Source organism: Rhinopithecus bieti, unplaced genomic scaffold (assembly GCF_001698545.2).
Source record: "Rhinopithecus bieti isolate Rb0 unplaced genomic scaffold, ASM169854v2 scaffold_35319, whole genome shotgun sequence".
NCBI classification, from domain to species: domain Eukaryota; kingdom Metazoa; phylum Chordata; class Mammalia; order Primates; family Cercopithecidae; genus Rhinopithecus; species Rhinopithecus bieti.
This window is the reverse complement of record NW_016815132.1, coordinates 898,019-917,388: the sequence shown is the minus strand read 5'-3', so window position 1 is coordinate 917,388 and position 19,370 is coordinate 898,019. Positions and strand designations below refer to the sequence as shown.

Below are 19,370 nucleotides of genomic sequence, written 5' to 3'. Positions count from 1 at the left end.
TCTCAGAAACCTTGAAAACTTTCTTCTAGAAAGAATAGTCTAGACTAGGCTGGGAAAAGATTAGGATCAAAAGTAAGATATTAAAAGGTTAAGCCAACTCTTCATTAACCCCACCAGTGTACCAAGTAGGTGACAGAATGTGCAATTCAGCAAAGCAAGACTCAGAATCTCAGACAGGAAGGAGATCTGAGGACGTGCCTCGCCCACATGCTTTATTTTCAGATAAGCAAACTCAGCTCAGAAACATAAACATAACCGTATTTCATCAAATTTAAAAAGTGCCAACTATCAGACACATTGTTATTTTATGTAGTGTTAAGAGTGACACAAAATGCTGTTAATAAAATAGGATATGCCATTGATTGTGAAACACATTTCATTTTAAAGTGGTAAAAGCAAAACAAAAGAACAAAACAAAAGCTGAAAAAAAAAAAAAAAAAAACCAAACATCTGCTATGGTTTGGCTGTATCCCCACTCAAAACTCATCTTGAATTGTAACTCCCATAATCCCCATGTGTTGTAGAGGGACTGGGTGAGACGTAATTGAATCACGGGGTCAGGTTTTTCCTGTGCTGTTCTCGTGATAGTGAATAAATCTCACAAGATCTCATGGTTTAATAAAGGGCAGCCCCCCACCCCCGCACACACTCTCTTGCTTACCATCATGTAAGACATGTCTTTGCTCCTTCACCTTCTGCCATGATTTTGAGGCCTCCCCAGCCATGTGGAACTGTGAGTCCATTAAACCTCTTTTTCTTTATACATTACCCAGTCTTAGATATGTCTTTATTTGCCCTGTGAGAACAAACTAATACAGTGTCTTAGAAGGGATATCTTGATGAGACATAGTAAGCAACTTGCCTCCAAATTTTCACTTCTCAGTCCTTAGGTCTCCTGTTGTTCCCCACTATGCTCATGCAGCTTCATTTCCGATGAGAAACCTAAAATCCAGGCATGGGGAAAGTATCCCAAAGTCACTGAGTGAGGAAGGAGCAGAGCCAGGACTGACACTAGACCCCTGATTCCTTTGTGCTGGCTCCCACAACTCTGTATTGCTTCTCACTCTAAGGTATTTATCTCTTGCTCTGGAAAACAGAGCTAAATTAGTCAGCAGAACATTTGCCTCCTGATTAGGTTTAGCTTATGATAACATAAAAATTAAATTGCTGCCCTGAACACATGCAGGCAGGCTGGAAGCAGCCTGGGTAGACGTTTGCCAGGGTAAGACAGGGTCTCTGGATTTGAAACGTGCTCAGTAAAATCTATAAAGCAGGTAATCCACATGCCAGGCAATTGAATAGCTATTTATCCAGTTAGATTAGACATTCTGCTCTATCTAGACTTACTGGAATATGGGAGAGAGGCTGAGAATAATTTTATTTTCTCACAGACCTGACCCTTCCCTCTGCCACACAGCTGGAGCTCTGCGACTTCTCCACAACACCTGTGCCACTGCTTAAATGATGGAAGTTTGCCATGTCTGTGACTAAGAGCCTGGCAGCTGATATGTGAGCCGTCCAGCCTCACGTGGTCCACAAACCCCTCAAACTTGAAGAGAAGGATAGAGCCACACAAGAGGATAGCTCCTTCTGCAGTGCCTGCTCTGACCTGTCTGGTGAGGCACAAGTTAGGCAAGGAAGAGAATTATCTGGAATGTCTTATCTGGCTGGTGCCCCAGGAAACCTGAGATACTGTATATCTCCTGTTCACATACTAACACTTCTAAATTTAGCTTAAGGAGGTGTGGCCTCTAATTCTTCAAATGAAGATAAGCTTCTTTTAACTCAGTGTTTCAACCTCTGCATCGTGACTAGATGACATGTGAGTGGAGATACTGACTGCCCCCTGTCCCGCCTCCATCCCTAGGCTGGTCATCTGGCTGTGAACCGCTGTCATTTTTAAGTCTGCCAGTGACTTAGACAATAACAAAAGGTTGCATCCAGACTAACTTGGCCCATGTTAAGAACCCTGGGAGCTCAGCCCACAGATCTCAAGATGAGAGTGTAGTGCGCTATCAATTTCTACAACCTCAAAAACAGTGAAAAACAAAACCCCTGCTGCTCCTCGGCTACTTTATTCTTATCCACTGGGCGACAGCTGATAGTAAGGTGTTGAGGGCACCCAGAAAAGAAGGAACAGCCCAGCTGACCATGCTGGGAGGGGAACAAAGACATCTGCTTTCTCACTAGGTATTCAGTTTCATCGCAACACTACTCAGTCTTTCAACTTTTATTTTCTCTGGCTTCCCTGCCTGATGAAGAAAGGAGACAGCCCCAGAGCTCTGCCTCCAGACCAGGTGCTTGAAAAACACATCATTCGTCTTGCAACACTGACTGTTTTCACAGCAAGATGGGCCCTTTAGCTCTCCTCATGAAATGTGAGGCTGTGTGCCCTCTCTGCCTTCCTCTGACTGCAGGGGACCACTGGGTAAGTCTGGAAGGCACGACACATGTCCTAGCACTGGGTACAATGGAGTGGCAACTACATTCAGACTTGGTTGTCTGCAACTTGGGTGATACAACATTCTGAGTGCTGTACTATATATTCTGGCATTTAAGTCCCTTCTTACATGTTAAATAGAAATTTGGGTTCATGCTTTCCCTCTAAGTGCCAACAAACCCTCCTTAAACAGCTTACCACAGCCATAAAAGGGCCTTGGACACCTGCCCCCCAACACAATGACAAGGGACCCATGAGCTTGGCTCTCTCTGGGTACTTCTGTAAATGAGAAAGAGCAGCAGGGGATGTCAGCTGCCCTTCTGCACCCTCTCCCTCATCATCAGGAGAAGTCCTATGTACACACCATCACCTACCTTCACAATGTCCACTTGCAAGGAGAGAGAAGCAGCCAAAACTTGGTTTACCATGTGCTGGTAGTTAGTCCATTTTGCTTCTCTGTCAGAAGGTTATTTCCATTTTTGAACATAAACTACTCTGGCAAACCAGCCCATAGCCTACTTTCAAAGCCTGTCTTTCAAAACATTTCTTAAATATGGGAAATCACCATTATTCTCAGAAAACCTGGAAACCAAAAATTCTACAGATCTACCCATATTTCTAGAATTTAATTTTGACACTTTCCCAAACTCAGGCTTGTTTTAATTCTGTTCAAAGAAGTTTCATCATGTATTTTGCTACCTTTGAGCAAAGGGGAACAGAAGTAAATGGCCAAAAGGAAAAGTTCTTTCATTTGTTTTGAATGAATGAATAAAAAATGCAATGAATGAGTTAATGAATAGAACAATCATTGGCAAAAGAAAGCACAATGGACAACTGACCCCAAAATGCCTTATCTCTGCAGTCAACAAGACTACGTCCAGGGGCTGAGGCTGGTTTCACAATTAATTAAGTTCCAGAATTATTTTCCCTTCCTCGTTCTTCTTCCATGCACACTGACAAATAATCAGGGCGTGACATGCAAAAATTTTAAATCTCATTTGAAGTTGAAATGGTATAGAATTCAGGAAGTGCTGAAGTCTTATTAGCATTACAGCATCCTTATAAACAATAATGCTTAAAATCAGAATAATCAACTTTTATATTTCCTGACCTATACAGATTTAATTATCTAGACCTAATGTTTTAGTAATCTTATTTTCAAATGATATAATTTTTTTCTCTTAATTTTATCTTGAAACAAATGCTCAAGTTTATTTGTAGAAGTTGGGGAAAGTAAAGTTCAATGTCTAATTTCTCTGATAAATTTAGAGCTCTTTTCCTCTGCTTTCCAGGAGACAAAATAGAGAAACAGAAATAGGATCAAGTTCTATAAATAAATAGTGGTTGGTTTGTCCTTAAATATCATAAACTGTTGAAAAGAAATGAAGTCATAAACATATATTAATTTTATTTTAAAAGCTGGCTAAGAGATGGTGTTAAAATTAAAAAGTTTTGCAAGAAGGAAAATGAAAAGGGGAGGAACCTGCAAACACTTCAGAAATAATGAAACACTTATATTTTCTGGTCAGTTTCTTTTAAGGCAACAGAATTCTGTGTTTGCCACTTTACCACTGTGCTGGTGGGATACTTAAGTAACCCACCAAAGCAGTGAGGTATTGGCTAACAATCCATCTATGTGTTGCTTATTAATAATGGTTACATTTTGCCCAATATTTTAACCACGGTTTCACCTTCTCCCTATATTAAAAGATCCGCCAAGGAAAAACCACAAGTTTAATAACAGCAGAACAAGACGTTACAGGTAGGCGTGTATTTGGTTGGATTTTGTGACCTTCTTTCATGTCTTTTCAGAGTTTATTTATGGAGTTGGGAAAGTCAGAATGCGTTTGCCTATGAAAATTTTTTTTGGAACTGAAACAAAACAAAACAAAAAAAATCCAACCAACTTTGAACTTGTTTTCACTAGCCCAGCCCATGTGCCACTATCAGCCTCCATTGGCCTTACCCCAACAAGGCTTCTGCTTTGGTGCTCTCCATGACGCAATCTGTGTCTCTGCAGACAGAACTCTAAGGCGTCTCCAGAGCCAAAGTCAGGTGAAGAAATGGGGTTACTGTGCAGATTATTTTAGGTCAGAATACAGGCCAAAAAAACAAAACTGGTTCCGTTTGAAATTGTCTGACTGCACTCATTTTGTCACTTGGTTTTACATGGAGAGACATTGCTCCAGGAATTACCCAAATGACCAAAACCAACCAACAAACAAACAAACAAACAAACAAAACCCATTCTCAAGAATAAATAATGCAAAGTGGAAACTGAGCTTATTAATTTTTTCAAAGCCTTCCATACCTGAATATGTTAATGTGAATTAATGTGCTGGACTGGCCCTGAGGAAAATAAAGTCCTTCTGTAGTTTATCTTTTATACCTAAATTGGCAGATTTGTGGAATTCATGTTCTCATTACATGTAAAGTTCTTACAGTTCTTACACCTGGATAAGGATCTTTTGACTGGAAAGTTCAACATATTTCAAGGGCTTTGGCTCTGTGAAAGAATGGCTTGGTGGATTCCAGGTACCAAACCATCTGTAAAATCACATGCCAAATCCCAAAAGTTTACTGTCTCCAGGACTACAAACCAATCAATTTGGGAGGAAATTGGCTCAAATAACATCAACACTGGTAACGCCAATGGCCACACTCTGGATGGTGAATGTGAAATCTTAGGTGGAATCTGCTCCCAGGCCAAGAAAATTAATACAACCAAATCATCTGGATACAAGTCAAGCTATGAGGTGAATGTGGGTAGAATAGTCACCACTCAAATTCAAACAGTGTGACTGATGATGACAAAGACCCTCTCCTTGACTGAACTTCAGTTGGGTTACCCTCAGCCCTCTTCTTGACTAGGCCTCGACCTTGGCGCCTCTCCTGTCTGTGGCTTGCCTAGCCCAGTCTCAGCAAGAATTCTGCCAAGTCATTTTAGTGAGAATTCCCCCACCCTTGATATCTGATCAAGTTCCTCACCCCACACTTTTGGTGTATAAGTCCTTGGCTTGCCTTCAAAAAACCTCTTCAGTTGGTTTAGCAACTTCCCCTTACCCTGGATGTCTCCTGTCAGTGATCTGCCGTCCATTCACCCCTCACTCTACTCATTGATTATAAACCCCCATTTGTTGTTATTGTATTTAGAGTTGAGCCTGATTGCTTTTCCCTCTTAAAATAGTCTTGACACATATTGCAATAGTCCTGAATAAAGTCTTTCTTGCCATTTTAAGAATTAAAACTTTTTTTTAACATGATAACTATGTTTAATAGGAGCCAAAGGTCAAGGGACTTTGGTGACAACCACTGTCCACTTAGCAAAGAGCTTAAGTTCAGCAAGAAGCCAAAATTGACTATTTTAGTTTTGAGGCTTTACCTGCAGACAAACTATTTATTTTTGAATGATTTTAGATTTATAGAAAAGTTGTTATGTGCCCCTCACCCACTTACTCCCATTGTTAACGTCTTACTTTTGTCAAAACTAAGAAACCAACATTGGTACATGGCTATTAACTAAATCTAGATTTTATTTGAATTTCACTAGTTTTTAAAATTAATGCCTTCATTCTGTTCCAGGATTTCACCCAGGAACTCCATTGCATTCAGTTGGAAGGTTTTCCCAGTCTACTCTGTTATATAGTGATGTCTTAGCCTTTCCTTGTTTTTGTCACCTTGACACCCTTGAGAATCACTGGTCAGGTACTGGGGAGACTGTCCCTAGTCTGGGTTAGTCTGATGCTTTTCCCATGATTAGATGGGCCATGATTTTTTGAAAAGAATACCATAGAAGTGAAGTATTTTTCTAATCACACGGTCATGTTTTGAGATGACTTTTTGATGTGGCAATTTTTGCTCATTAACCTACAGCAGGATACTTCATACCTCATTGCTAACCAAAGTGAAACCCACCTCTCAAGGCTTTAGTGAAGAATTTTACTAAAGATTTCATACTGGAAGGTGAGGAAAGGAAAAGAGGAGAAAGTTACACCACATATAACAGAGCACAAGCTAATGAAAATCCCTTCTAATATCAGTTTTGCCCTTTTACAAAGGAAGGACAGCACCTGTATCCTCCACTTGCCCAGGAAGTGTCTGGAATCCACCTGCTCTAGCCCATCTGTACCCCAGATCCCCACTTCTTCTTGCTATGCATCTGCATGCCATCATCTAGTTCAGCAAAAGACCTTCTGAAGACTATCTGCACAGAAGACACCTGAAGATAGTATTAATAACTAAGAAATAGTTTTTCAATCTCAAATAACTTTCTTCATTTATACAAAAAAAAGTTTATTAAGAACATTTTTACTCCACAATTTATCAGTGAGAACTGAGTTCTGAACAATGCCCCTCATCCATGATGAATTGGAAGGTTGAAGCTAGGAGGTTGAAGCAAATTGTCTTGCTGCTGGAATCTAGGGGGTGGAATGAGTGAACAGGAGCTTACTTTCATCAAGTGTTAAACATTGGGCTTTCTTAACAGTCATATTCACAAAGTATCACAAATTCACTTATTATTTTGCTTTAGTAGTTTGAGTCTCAGTCTCTTTCTAGTTCTTGGTCTTTAGGCAAGTCTATTTCTAAACTTTCAAGAGAAGTAGAAACTAACCTAGATTTCTCATAAGGACAGGTAATTTATCCATTTACTCACTTAGCAAAAAATTATTCACTGTGTTTAGTTGCTAGTCACTACCCATTAATAGAGTTTTTCTTTTATTTACCTATGTTTTAATTCAACAGATACTTACTAAGCTCCTACTGAATGTCTGAGAACAGACTAGACCCTAGAGATAGCGTCTCTACCCTCATAGAATCTATAGTCTAAGGAGGAGATAGATATTAAACAAATAATAATAAAAATGAAGTATATTAAAAGCTGTGAAGAGAATCATAAACAAAAGATCAAGGAAGGATGCAATGAGTGAGTGTGTGTGTGTGTGTGTGTGTGTGTGTTTTGCCAGGTGTGGAAGGAGTTGATTTACTTTTTAAGAGTAGAGGTCAGGAAGGCTTATCTGAGGGAGCAATATTTGCAAATGATCTGAAGACTTGAGTAAGCATTAGCTAAACTGGCTAATAGGAGGAAAATTACAGACCAATACTGAAAGCAGGACCTGCGGGAATGTTCTAGGAACTTAAGATGACAGTATGTCTGAAGTGGGGGGACTAATGTGACCTCATCAATCACGCGGGCCAGCCTAAAACCAAGATTAAGATTGTGAATGCTGTTCTCCAGGTAGAGCTCACTGGTAACTGCTCAGGAAGGCAAGAGCTAAGTATTAATAACAGCTCCTTCACATAAAAGAAGAGTATTATTTGAACTGTGAGTATAATGTTAATTGACTTGTCCCTCTCTTCCTTAGCTCTCCCTCCCTACTCCTACACAACCATGCCCATGTCTTAAGGAGAAGGCAGCAAACTTTCAAAGTCTACTTAAACTCCCTGACACCATGCGCCATTCCCTAACGAGGGTCATTTACAGCTAAAGAGTGATATTTCTCTTTGCAGAAGGGAAGAGATACACTTGTGTAGATCAGGTACAACAGTCCCATTAGCACATTTGACTCTTAGGTCAAGGATAACTAACTACAGTGATTGCTGCAAAGATCTTGTCTTTGTCTACACCTGATTATCCCATTTTTATTTTTATTTTTTGGCACGTAGAAAGATTTGTAAATTTTATAATATGTAAACATTATTACAAAATGTGCCATTTTAAACATTTTTAAGTGCTTAATTGGGTGGCATTAATTATATTCACAATGTTGTTCAACCATTGCCACTATCTATTTCCAAAACTTCTCAATCATCCCAAACAGAAACTCTGTACCATTAAGCAATCACTCCCATTTCTTTCCTCTTCCTAGCCCCTGGCAACCACTTATCTACTTTCTGTTTCTTTGACTTGCCTATTCTAGATATTTCATATAAATGAAATCATATAATATGTGACCTTTTATGTCTGACTTCATTCACTAGGCAAAATGTTTTCAAAGTTCATCCACATTGTAGCATGGATCAGAACTATATTCCCTTTTGTGATTAAATAATATTTCACTGCATGTATATACCATATTTGATTATCTCTTTATCTGCTAATGAACATGGGTTATTTCCATATTTTGGCTATTGTGACTAATGCTGTTAAGAACATTAGCTAAAAGTATCTGTTTGAATTATATGTTCAATTATTTTCGGTTTAATATACCTTTTCAAGAAATAACACATTTTTAAAAATTGAAGTAAAATGCACATAAGATAAAATTTACCTTCTGTATTAATCCGTTTTCACACTGCTATGAAGAAATATCTGAGACTGGGTAATTTATAAAGGAAAGAGGTTTGATTGACTCACAGATCCGCATTGCTGGGGAAGCCTCAGAAAACTGACAATCATAGCAGAAGGCAAAGGAGAAACAGGCACCTTCTTCACAGCATGATAGGATGGAGTGAGTGCAAGCAGAGGAAATGCCAGATGCTTATAAAACCATCAGATCTGGTGAGACTCACTCATTTTATGAGAACAGCGTGGGGGAAACTGCCCCCATGATCTGATTACCTTCACCTGTCCCACCCTTGACATGTGGGGATTACAATTTAAAATGTCTTAATTGTTCTTAAGTGTACAGATCTATGGCATTAAGTATATTCACATTTCTGAGCAATCATCACCACCATCCATTTCCAGAACTCTTTTCATTTTGCAAAACTGAAACTCTATACCCATTAAAGAATAACCCCTCATTCTTTCTCTTCCCAACCCTTAGCAACCACCATTCTACTTTCTGTTTCTATGAATTTGACTACTTTAGGTACCTCAAATAAACGGAATAAAACAGTATTTTTCTTTTTGTGACTGGCCTACCTATTCACGCCTGCTCTCTTATTTGCATGGCATACTTTTTTCTCTGTTTTCACTTTTAACCTATCTGTGTCTTTAGATCTGAAGTGTCTCTGGTAGATAGTATATAGGTGGATCATACTGTTAGAAAATCCATTCTCTCGTTCTGTTTTTTGATTGGGCAGTTTAATCTATTTAGATTTAAAATAATCACAGATAAGAAGAGACTTACTTCTGCAATTTTATTTCTGTTCTATATTCCTTACAGCTTTTTTTGTTCCTAATTTCCTGCATTGCTGTCTTCCTTTCTGCTTAGTTGATTTTTTTTGCAGTTAAATGCATTAATTCTTTTCTCCTTTTTCTGTGTACCTGTATATTCTTTAGCTATTTTCTTTGTGGTTTTTATGGTATTATATTAAACATCTTAATGTTATCACATTTTAATTTGAATTTATACATCTTAACTTCAATAACATACAAAAACTCTGCTCCAATACAGCTCCACTCCCACCTCTCTTTAGTTACCGATATTACAAAACTGTATCTTTACACATTGTGGGTCCAAAGGTATAAACTAATTTTTATGCATTAATCTCTTAAATAATGTAGAAAACAAAATGTAGAATTAAAAACCAAAGTTAAAATAAGACTAGATTTTAAAACTGATAATAGTTTTAAAATAAGCATTAGTCTCTTAAATCATATAAAATGCATAAAGGGGAGTTACAAACCAAAGTGTTAAAGTTACCAGATTTTATAATTGTTCGTGTATTTACCTTTATTGAGATCTTTATTATTTATTCACATGTCTTCAAATTACTGCCTAGTGTTCTTTCATTTCAACCGAAAGGACTTCTTTCAGCATTTCTTTAGGGCCAGTCTAGTGGTAATACACTTTTTCAGATTTTGTTTTTCAGGAAATGTCTTAATTTCTCTTTCTCTTTTGAAAGCCAGTTTTGACAGATACAGGATGCTTGGTTGACAGGTTTGTTTGTGTGTTTTCTTTCAGCACTTTGTATATATCAGCCCTCTGCTTTCTGGCCTCTAAAGTTTAGAATGAAAAATACTCTGATAATCTTATTGAGGATCCCTTATATGTGACAAGTTGCTTCTCCCTTGCTGCTTTCAAGGTTCTCTCTTTGTCTTTGTCTTTCAACAGTCTGATTATAATGTGCTTTGGTGTGGGTCTCTTTGAGTCCATTTTAGTTACAGTTTGTTGAACTTCTTGAATGTTTATATTCATGTCTTTCATCAAATTTGGAAAGTTTTCAGTCATTATTTCTTTGAATAATCTGGCTTCCCTTTTCTCTATCCCTCTTCTCCTTCCAAGACTTTCATTATGTGTATATTTGTCTGCTCGATGATATCCCACAGATTCTTTACACTCTGCTCACTTTTCTTTGATATTTTTTTCTGTTTTCTCCAGAATTGACAATTTCCATTGTCCTATCTTCAAGTTCACAGATTCTTCAGTCTTCTCAAATCTGTCTTTGAATCTTACTGGCAAATTTTTTATTTCAGTTATTGTACTTTACAGCTCCAGAACTGCCTTTTGGTTTTGTTTTAGTTTTTTTTTTTTCTCTCTCTCTTTATTAATCTTTCTGTTTTGTTCATACATTGTTTCCTTGACTTTCTCCACATCATTTTTCAGGTTTTTGAGCATCTTTAAGACAGTTGTTTTAAAGTCTTTGTACCACAGATCTTCCATTGGGTATTTTTTAGGTATGTTCCTATTGGGTTATTTTTCCTTTTGAATGGGCCCCACATACTTTCCTATGTTTTTGTGTCTTGTGATTTTTGTTGTTGTTGAATGCTGGACTTTTGAATATAATAATGTAGTGATTTTGAAAATTAGATTCTTCCCCTTCCCCAGGGTTTGCTAATTGTTTTTTTTTTTTTTTTTTTTTTTTTAATTGCTATAGGCTGTGTCCGTGCTGGTGATAAGCCCAACATGTAAACTTAAGGTCTTCTCAGTTAGTTTTTAAGGCTGTGTCTTTCCCTGGGCATATGTTGTGACTTTCTGAATGCCCCATATACGTGGTTGTTTTTAGAAGTCTTAGACTTTAAATGTCTGTCTCCCAAAAGGGGAAGAAGAGAAAAATAAAGTGAGAGGAGGAGAAGAAAAAATAAAATAAAACTGCACTGGTCCTTTAGATCTTATGGAACTTGCTTTAGCCAAAGGGAGAAGGGCTTGCAACAGTGAAGAAAGGGGTGCAACAATGGCTTCCTCCTATATATGTGTACCTCAAAGATTAGACACAGCAATCAGCAATCAGAATATATATCTCCAGTTTTTGTAGGATCCTTTTTGCTCACCCTGGTGCCTACAAACTGCCTGCAAGTTACATATGAAACATGTGCACGACTGCCTGCCATGGGGCTGGAAAATGAACAGCTGCTGCCATGTTGCAAGCTGAAATTAACCAAAATTTACTATTACCAATCATTCCCCTGGAAGTTACAATCATTCTAATAGATTCCAGAATTCCAAAATAGACCAGACAGATTCTGCAACTGCAATTTTGTTTAGATGGGGAAACTGGTGCTTCCTATTCTGCCATATTCCCATAGCGCTCTGATCAATCCTTCTTAACCGATGACTCTGCTAAATGGTTTGATCATCCTAATTTCTTAATGATGAATAATCCGAACTTATGTTTTGTAAATGCTAAAAAAGATCAATATTTTTGTTGACACAAGTTTAATACTTAGGCAAAGTAACAAAAATTAATAATAGTATAACAACAAAAAGAACAAAACACTAGTTATGAAAATAATGGTGCCGAGAATTTTGTACTAAATGAGCTGCTGCTGATACAAAATGTTCCCATGAGCGGAAGCTAAAATATCTATCAGTGAATTATGGATTACTTGGGATTTACTGGATGTAGCATGCATATTATATTATTAAAAAAAGAAGTAGAAATGAACATGGTGAGGGGAGGAAAGGTGGCTGAGTGGAACATCAGAACCCATGATGCATTTGCAACAGACACTTTCTAAGGTGGAAAGAATAATCCAACCAGACTTCAGGATAATGAGAACTTTGCCTAGGATGCAAGAAGAGCTGCTGGGTTTAGCACCAGGTTTGTCATTAGTTATGCAACCCTGTGCAAATCAATTTCCCTCTGAGAGACATTTGTAAAATGGTGATGGGGGGAGGATAAGAGCTTTATATCAATTTCTAAGGTCTTTTACAGATAAAACATTTAATGATTTTATAAACCTAGGTCTCTAGTGTCTAATACAACAGCCACTAAGATGCATGGCTATTTAAATTAAATAAAATGAAAACTTCAGTTCCTCAATTGCACTAACCATATTTCAAAAGCTCAGTATTCAGATACAGTAGTCAGATAATGACTAATAAGTTGGACAACATTGATAGAGAACATTTTCATCATTACAGAGAGTTTTGTACTGGATAGCCCTATTCCAGATCTTTTCCTTTAAAAAGACTCTTGAGAAGCCTAATGTGGACATTATTTATGTTCTTAGATAGTGCTATTGATTTTATTATAAAAATTGACTATTGCTACTAAAAATACTACAAAGAGTTGGCATTTATTGAGCATGACCATGTGCTAGAATTGTCCAGAGGGGTATTTTGACTTAATCCTCATAACTCTTGGAGATAGGAACTATTATTAGGCCCATTTCACAAATGAGAAAAACAAGATTCAGAGTGACTTAGTAAGTTCTTCAGAGCCACATTCTAGAAATGGCAGTGCTAGGGCTTAATCCCGTTAACTCTCATTTCTCAGAGTACCAGATATTTCACTTTGGCCCCAACCTTGGTCTCTGGTCTTACTGTCCTATGGCCGAGCCTCATAAATTCCTCACAATCTTTCTTGTGGACACTGGACCTTTGTATATACTTTGCCAGAGTACTCCTCTACCCCCCACTTTTCATTTTCTTTGCTTGGCAAGTTCCTATTTATCCTTTAAAAAGTAACTCAAATATTACTTCTTCATCAAGTAAAATAGTCACCCTGTCTGCTTTGAGTTTCTGCTATATTCCATTCATACCTCCAGCACAGAGCCTACTAGGCTGCCTTATAGTCTCAGTACACATGTCTGGTCCCCTACCAGACTGTTAGTACATTAAAGATGAAGGCTATGTCTTAATTATTTTTGTATATCCCTAGTTCAAGGAAAGTGCTGAGTCAAGCTTAGCTGAATAAAAATATCAAAATATCTTCCTAGGATTAAGCATCATCACCCTTTTCAACCCCTCTGGTTTATATAGATGCTTTCCATTATTCTTGGAACATGCAGTTTTAGATTATTATCTGTAAGCAGAGAGCTCCAGCACCTTCATGCCAGGAGCAAGGTATAAATAAATAAATAATCATTATTTCTGAGATAAGTAGTTATTCCCAAGCCTCTCTATGAGTAGTCGTCTGTCATTTACAGGCAAGAAAATATTGCCATTCCCTACCAATTCTCGTGAAGTTCTGTTCACATTCCCTACCATGCACCAGGCATGGGCAGCACTCTGGGCTACCTGCCTGCAACGAGACGCCATTTGGAATACTGTAGGCCTATTAAGGTGCAGCTTGGCCATTGTCTAGCTTCAACCCCTCCCTGAAGTGACAGACTGCAGCTTCTTAAGGAAGGAATATTAAAGTTGTGCACAAAGGTCTTGGTGCACAGTTAAGAAGACACCTGGAAACCCCACACACTCTCCCAGGGTGCAGAACAGCACCACCCCATTCCCTGCCTGCAGCTCTTTACTCTAGACAAGTGACAGAAGAACAAAATGTTATTCTAGTTCTCCTTGTCTTCTAATGTCATATAGGCACCTCTATATTGAATCATCATTTTGCTTCTGCATCTTAGAAAAAGCTGAGGTAGGCCCAAATCTTTAAAAAGAACAAAAACCCCTAATCAATCAAGCTAGCAAACAAACAAATCAAACAACAAAATCAGAGCTATTACCAGAACAAAGTGTAGGGAGAGAAATACTATTCATCCAAGACCTCCTGTATATTAGGATTGTTGTTGATAAGTTAATCTCTTATAATCCAGCAGTCTTAAAAGGTATGCTTACTAATCTTATTTTACAGATGGAGACATTAAAGCCCAGATAAGAAGTGCTGAATAATAGAAAGAATATGAATTTATTGGCAGAAACACCTGAGTTCCAATGTGGGTGTCAGTAACTCTGTGGCTTTGGACAAATTATTAAACCTCATTAAATCTGTTTTCTCATCTGGAGATTGAGACCAGTAGTACCAACTTTACAGGGCTGGTATAGAGTAGAAATTAAAATGTCTGTAAAGTGCCTAACACAATGGTTGACATCTTATTAGATTTACTAAATGTTCTTTCCCTCTTCCCTTGCCCACTATATGGCAGAGATGTAATTCAAAAGCAGGGAGGTGGGTCTCCAAACCCAAGTTCCTGGCACATCTGTAATGAGAACTTGTCTGAGTTGCTCCTCCACCACTCTGGTGATACAATCAGATTGGCTGAACTTGAATGATTCTTTCCTTTATACTGGCAAACCACTATTATTTTATGTATTCAGCCCAGATGTAAATCTTGTAGAAGTCAAAATCAAAATATATAAATCATGCATCTCCCAGTGCATTCTAATGTGCCTGCAGTACAGCCTGATCATAAAAATATATACCAGCTACTTAAAGTCATAGGCCTACTCAGAAAAAAAGTTTAACATTGGCAAAAGATTAAAGAGTAGTTACTGGGCTTCAGGTTCTAGGGAATTCGCAAAAAGCCAATAAGACACAGGGAACACCAATAGCCTTTCTTGTGCTAAATCTCTCCCACAGTCCCCCTGTTTTGAATCAGGCCATGTCATCCCCTGGAAAGAAAAGAAATGCAAGTTCACAAAATTGGTCTTGTAAAAGTTGTAAGCTGCATTTACAACTGGGAAGATTTCAGTCTCAGTTGTTTTCTTGCTGTTCATAGATACATTTGTCCTTTGCTTGGTATGGAGAAAGATTCTGAACTTTCAGAAAAAACTTTCAAATCTAGACTCCAGAAAATGTAGTTTATCTTACTATGGCATTTATTTTGCAGACAGTTCCCTCTCCAACACATGAGTCTATACAAATGGTCTCACCTGGCAACATATTTCCCAGCCCATGCACCCCTCCCCTATCCCTGATGCCCTAAGGACACTGCAGAGACAGCTGTGGGTGCAATGAAAAAGTGCAAACTTGGAGTAATGAGATCAGCATCAAGTTCTAGGTCTGCACTTTTCTCTCTGACTTTGTACATGCCACCTCAATTCTATGAGTCTTGACTTTAGTCATCTCTATAACGGGGATATTAGCTGACTACCAAGAGCTTTTGATGACTGAGTGTTCCACCTGAAAGCTCTGTAAAAGAAATCACATTGTGTTATATAAATTTTAAAAATCAGAATTTAGAGAGCAGAAACTGAAGAACTGTATGTTCAGCTGGTATTTTCCATTTTTAAATTAAAATTCATACTTGCTACTAGTCTGATTTCTTTTGAATTAGTTTTTTTTTTCTTTTTGAGGCCTAAACTTTGGAGACCTTTTCATACATAAGTAGCTTCCAAAATACTGAGCTTTGTGCGTTAAAATGTAAGTTTTATGGTACTCTACATAATGGACTGTAATGGGAAAAGCACCAGACCAGGAAACCAAAACATCTGTAACTGACTCCTATGTTTACTGACATACCTGAACATTCTGCCCCTCCATTTCTTCATCTGTAACTTGAGAGGACAATGTCTGTCTTCAAGGATGATCTGAGGGTGAGATGAATTCATGCAAGAGTCATCTACGTGATGGAAGCTATGACCACAAAAAACTAAAGCCAATACTAGAATATCCTGAGAAGCCTTATGAATTTTCAAAGAAAGGCTACATCACTTAACAGTTAAATTAATCACAGAATGAATGTTAGATACTCTTAAACTTACTAGGGGCACAAAGTTCAGGTCTTGGATAAAATCTATGGATCATCCAAGAAAAAATGCAAATAAGTACATACACATAATGTTTTATACAATTTCAGGTGTTTTGTGGGCTTTCTGTCGCTCATTTGTGGTTCATTTATATTTAGATAGACCTCAGGTTAAGAATCCGTTTCAGATCATAAAGAAGAGCAGACACTAATGATCATCTCATTTCATCCTCTTATTTAACAGATGATAACTGGAGGTATGGAGCTTATCAGTGACCTTACCACTGCTAAATATAGCTTTAATGAGTTTTTTTCATCTTTCAAAATCTGCAGCCTACATTATATAGAGTAAGCTTAGTTATTTGGAATATGTTTATTAGCAGAACATTTCATTTATCCTCTCTGTTAAATCAAAATAAACTTATGCATATCTTATACATTTTCAACAATATAAATGGAATTTATATCTTGAAATGATGTCGTATGGCAAGAAAGCACAGACTGAATTAATCTAGTGCTCCTTTTAAAGCCAAGTTGCCAAATACTTTTAGAAGGAAACTTTATCCACCATGGCTTAAGCCTAAATTCTTAGGTGAATTATGATCTGTTAATCAGGTTTCCTGAATTTACACAGCTCCCAGATAATTGCCTAGGTTCTGCCAAATTCCTCATTAAAAAGAAAAATCAAGTGTTACTGAAGTCTGATGCTAAGAAAAATGCAGTTTTATAACAATAAGATCAAGAAAATGCATAAACAATATAATTTGCACATTTAGAAGCCTTGGTGAAGAGGGCCAACATTCTCATTGCAGATGGGATTTGAGACCTATTACTTTTCCACTGTCATTGAAACCAGCAGAAATTGCTCTCCCACAGGTGCAGGATTGATTGGTGTTTTCTTAACATGATGCGGCACGATGCTAGAATGGGCCATCAGCATCATAAGTGAAAAGAAAATGAGCAGGTAGAATCACTGAGTGTACAGCAAGATTCAATCTACACTTTGCTATCTCTATAATTTCAAAACAGCAGTATTTTTTTGTTGGGCATTGTGAGTCAAACGCAGGTCAAGTTTACATTGTTAGAAACCTTGCAGTAAGTGCTCAGCAAAGAACACAGGCACACTTTCAAATCCTAGCTGTCATTCTTGGTAAAATTGGAACAGAATAGACATGGCTTAAGAAGGAAGATAAATGTCATCATTTTTACTAGTAAAGACTTAGTGAAGTATCAACTGGCACATGCCAATGAACCTTGCTTCTCCAGTTCAAGTTTTCTGTGCCCTCCCAGAAACACCAAAACCTAATGTTAAGTAAAAGAAAAATTGGGTCTATTCCCTAAATTCCTGTCCCTGAACACACCATCTCAGAAGGCTTTTGGTTCTTCCTGGGTAGTTCTTGTTGAAATAGTGAATTTTCTCTTCTCACTAACTTAAGAATAATTTACTGTGGATATCAAGCCTTACAGTTTCAGAAGATTTATTCCATATCTACTCTTACTTTTTGCTTCAGGAGCCATGTAATGTCTTAAGCTGCAGTACACGTCACCTTTGGAGAGGAGGTTGTGAGGTGGCCAGGCCAGCCAAGATAGAGTCTGTAGTCTCCAAATCACTCAGCTTGACTTGCCAAGACAGACAGGCCACTTCACCAGGTGTGACCCACTTCCCTTCCTCTTCCTGGGGTTGGAGCCCAAGCTGGCTCACCTGTTTCCCTCAGTCAGGTGTCTCTGGAGAGGCCAGGATGTTCTCAGATGTCAGTGGAGGTGGGGATCGCTTTTCAAACTTTAATGTTTCTTGTCAGTTCTTTCATTCTGGAAGAATTATCATAAAGTACAATCTTCCATGGAAAAGTTTGGTCATCCAAAGCATGTGCCCCAAACCAGATATATGAGCTGGTTGACCTGTTCACCTCTTACATAACCTCAGATTTCCTGATTAAGTCCTTTAATCTTAATTGTTTTAGAAAAAGATTCAAAGCTTCTAAAGCTCTTTACTCCTACCCTCCTGGGCACCAATGTTGGGTCCCAGGCTGTCTTGCCACATTGCTTTAGCAAAACAATGATTTTCCCTGGAATTTTAAAAATATAATGAGGCTGTTCTCTTGCTTTGTAACTTTTTATCTCAGCATGAACTCAGTTCTCATCAAGGAGCTTTGTTTGCAGCATCAGAGCTTTAATTTTTTTTATTCCTTAAACAATAACTCTTATCAATAAAGGCTTTAGACAGCAGATCTCTCATTTTTTCTTAGAATATTTCTCTTGCCTATATAAGCAGAACTATTTAAGCAGTTAAATCTCCTATAAGGGAAATTACATTTTTTTCCAGAGGAAGAAGTTTCAAATATTGATTTTCACTATGACATATAAGGAAAGCTGTGATTCCAAAAGAACATGAAATAGGTAGCTACAGAGCCAAACAAATGTCCATGCTTACCTAATAAACATTGTAGTTACTAATCAGAAGAAATGGATGTATATGATTATGGCTCTTCAATATATAGACTATCTTATTTTTGTGGGGAGGGAAAGTGAATTTTAGATGCTCCAGAAAATGTATTAATCTATTGAATATTAATTTTCTCTTAAGAAATTATTTCAATGCTATTTGGTCTCCTTCTTTTAAAGACTTCTAATTACTTTAGTAAGGAATGAAGCAGATAAGGAAAGAGGAAAACATATATCTCACTCACAAATATATTCATATACACATTTTGCATATGCACACACATAAACACACACTTTTCACATTGGCAAACAGAAAACCACTGTCCTAGAAGGTCACATTTTCTATATTTTTTAGTGAAAGATTCTTGTAACTTCTTATGTTCCCATATCCAGTAATACACAGAACTGAGAAGAAGATATTTTTAATGGTGTTGGGAAAACTGGCTAGCCATATGCAGAAAACTGAAACTGGACCCCTTCCTTACACCTTACACAAAAATTAACTCAAGATGGATTAAAGACTTAAATGTAAGACCTACAACCATAAAAACCCTAGAATAAAACCCAGGCAGTACCATTCACGACATAGGCACGGGCAAAGATTTCATGGCTAAAACACCAAAAGCGATGGCAACAAAAGCCAAAATTGACCAACTGGATCTAATTAAACTAAAGAGTTTCTGCACAGCAAATGAAACTATCATCAGAGTGAACAGGCAACTTACAGAATTGGAGAAAATTTTG

The 19,370-nt window shown here is 37.6% G+C and overlaps 1 protein-coding gene and 1 long non-coding RNA gene across 4 annotated transcripts in view; one reads left to right on the top strand and one right to left on the bottom strand.

Annotated features, from left to right (window-relative positions):
* The window catches only part of PARM1 (prostate androgen-regulated mucin-like protein 1), a 111,786-nt gene that overhangs the window by 74,920 nt on the left and 17,496 nt on the right, over positions 1 to 19,370 (bottom strand). The window contains exon 2 of one of the 2 annotated variants that reach the window (XM_017852977.1): positions 15,959 to 16,026. The exons of the other annotated variant lie outside the window; for it this stretch is intronic. The gene's annotated coding sequence lies outside the window, so the exon portion shown is untranslated. The remainder of the gene's footprint in view (positions 1 to 15,958; positions 16,027 to 19,370) is intronic. 2 annotated transcript variants of the gene reach the window in all.
* On the top strand, positions 1,541 to 15,758 carry LOC108515820 (uncharacterized). Of its 2 annotated transcripts, XR_001881640.1 has the most exons (4): positions 1,541 to 1,616; positions 2,262 to 2,428; positions 4,253 to 5,196; positions 14,351 to 15,758. It is a non-coding gene; the product is annotated as an uncharacterized LOC108515820 (long non-coding RNA). The 2 variants fall into 2 exon arrangements; XR_001881639.1 differs by lacking the exons at positions 1,541 to 1,616; positions 4,253 to 5,196; positions 14,351 to 15,758 and adding exons at positions 4,151 to 4,202; positions 6,499 to 6,756 and having other exon boundaries at positions 1,780 to 2,428.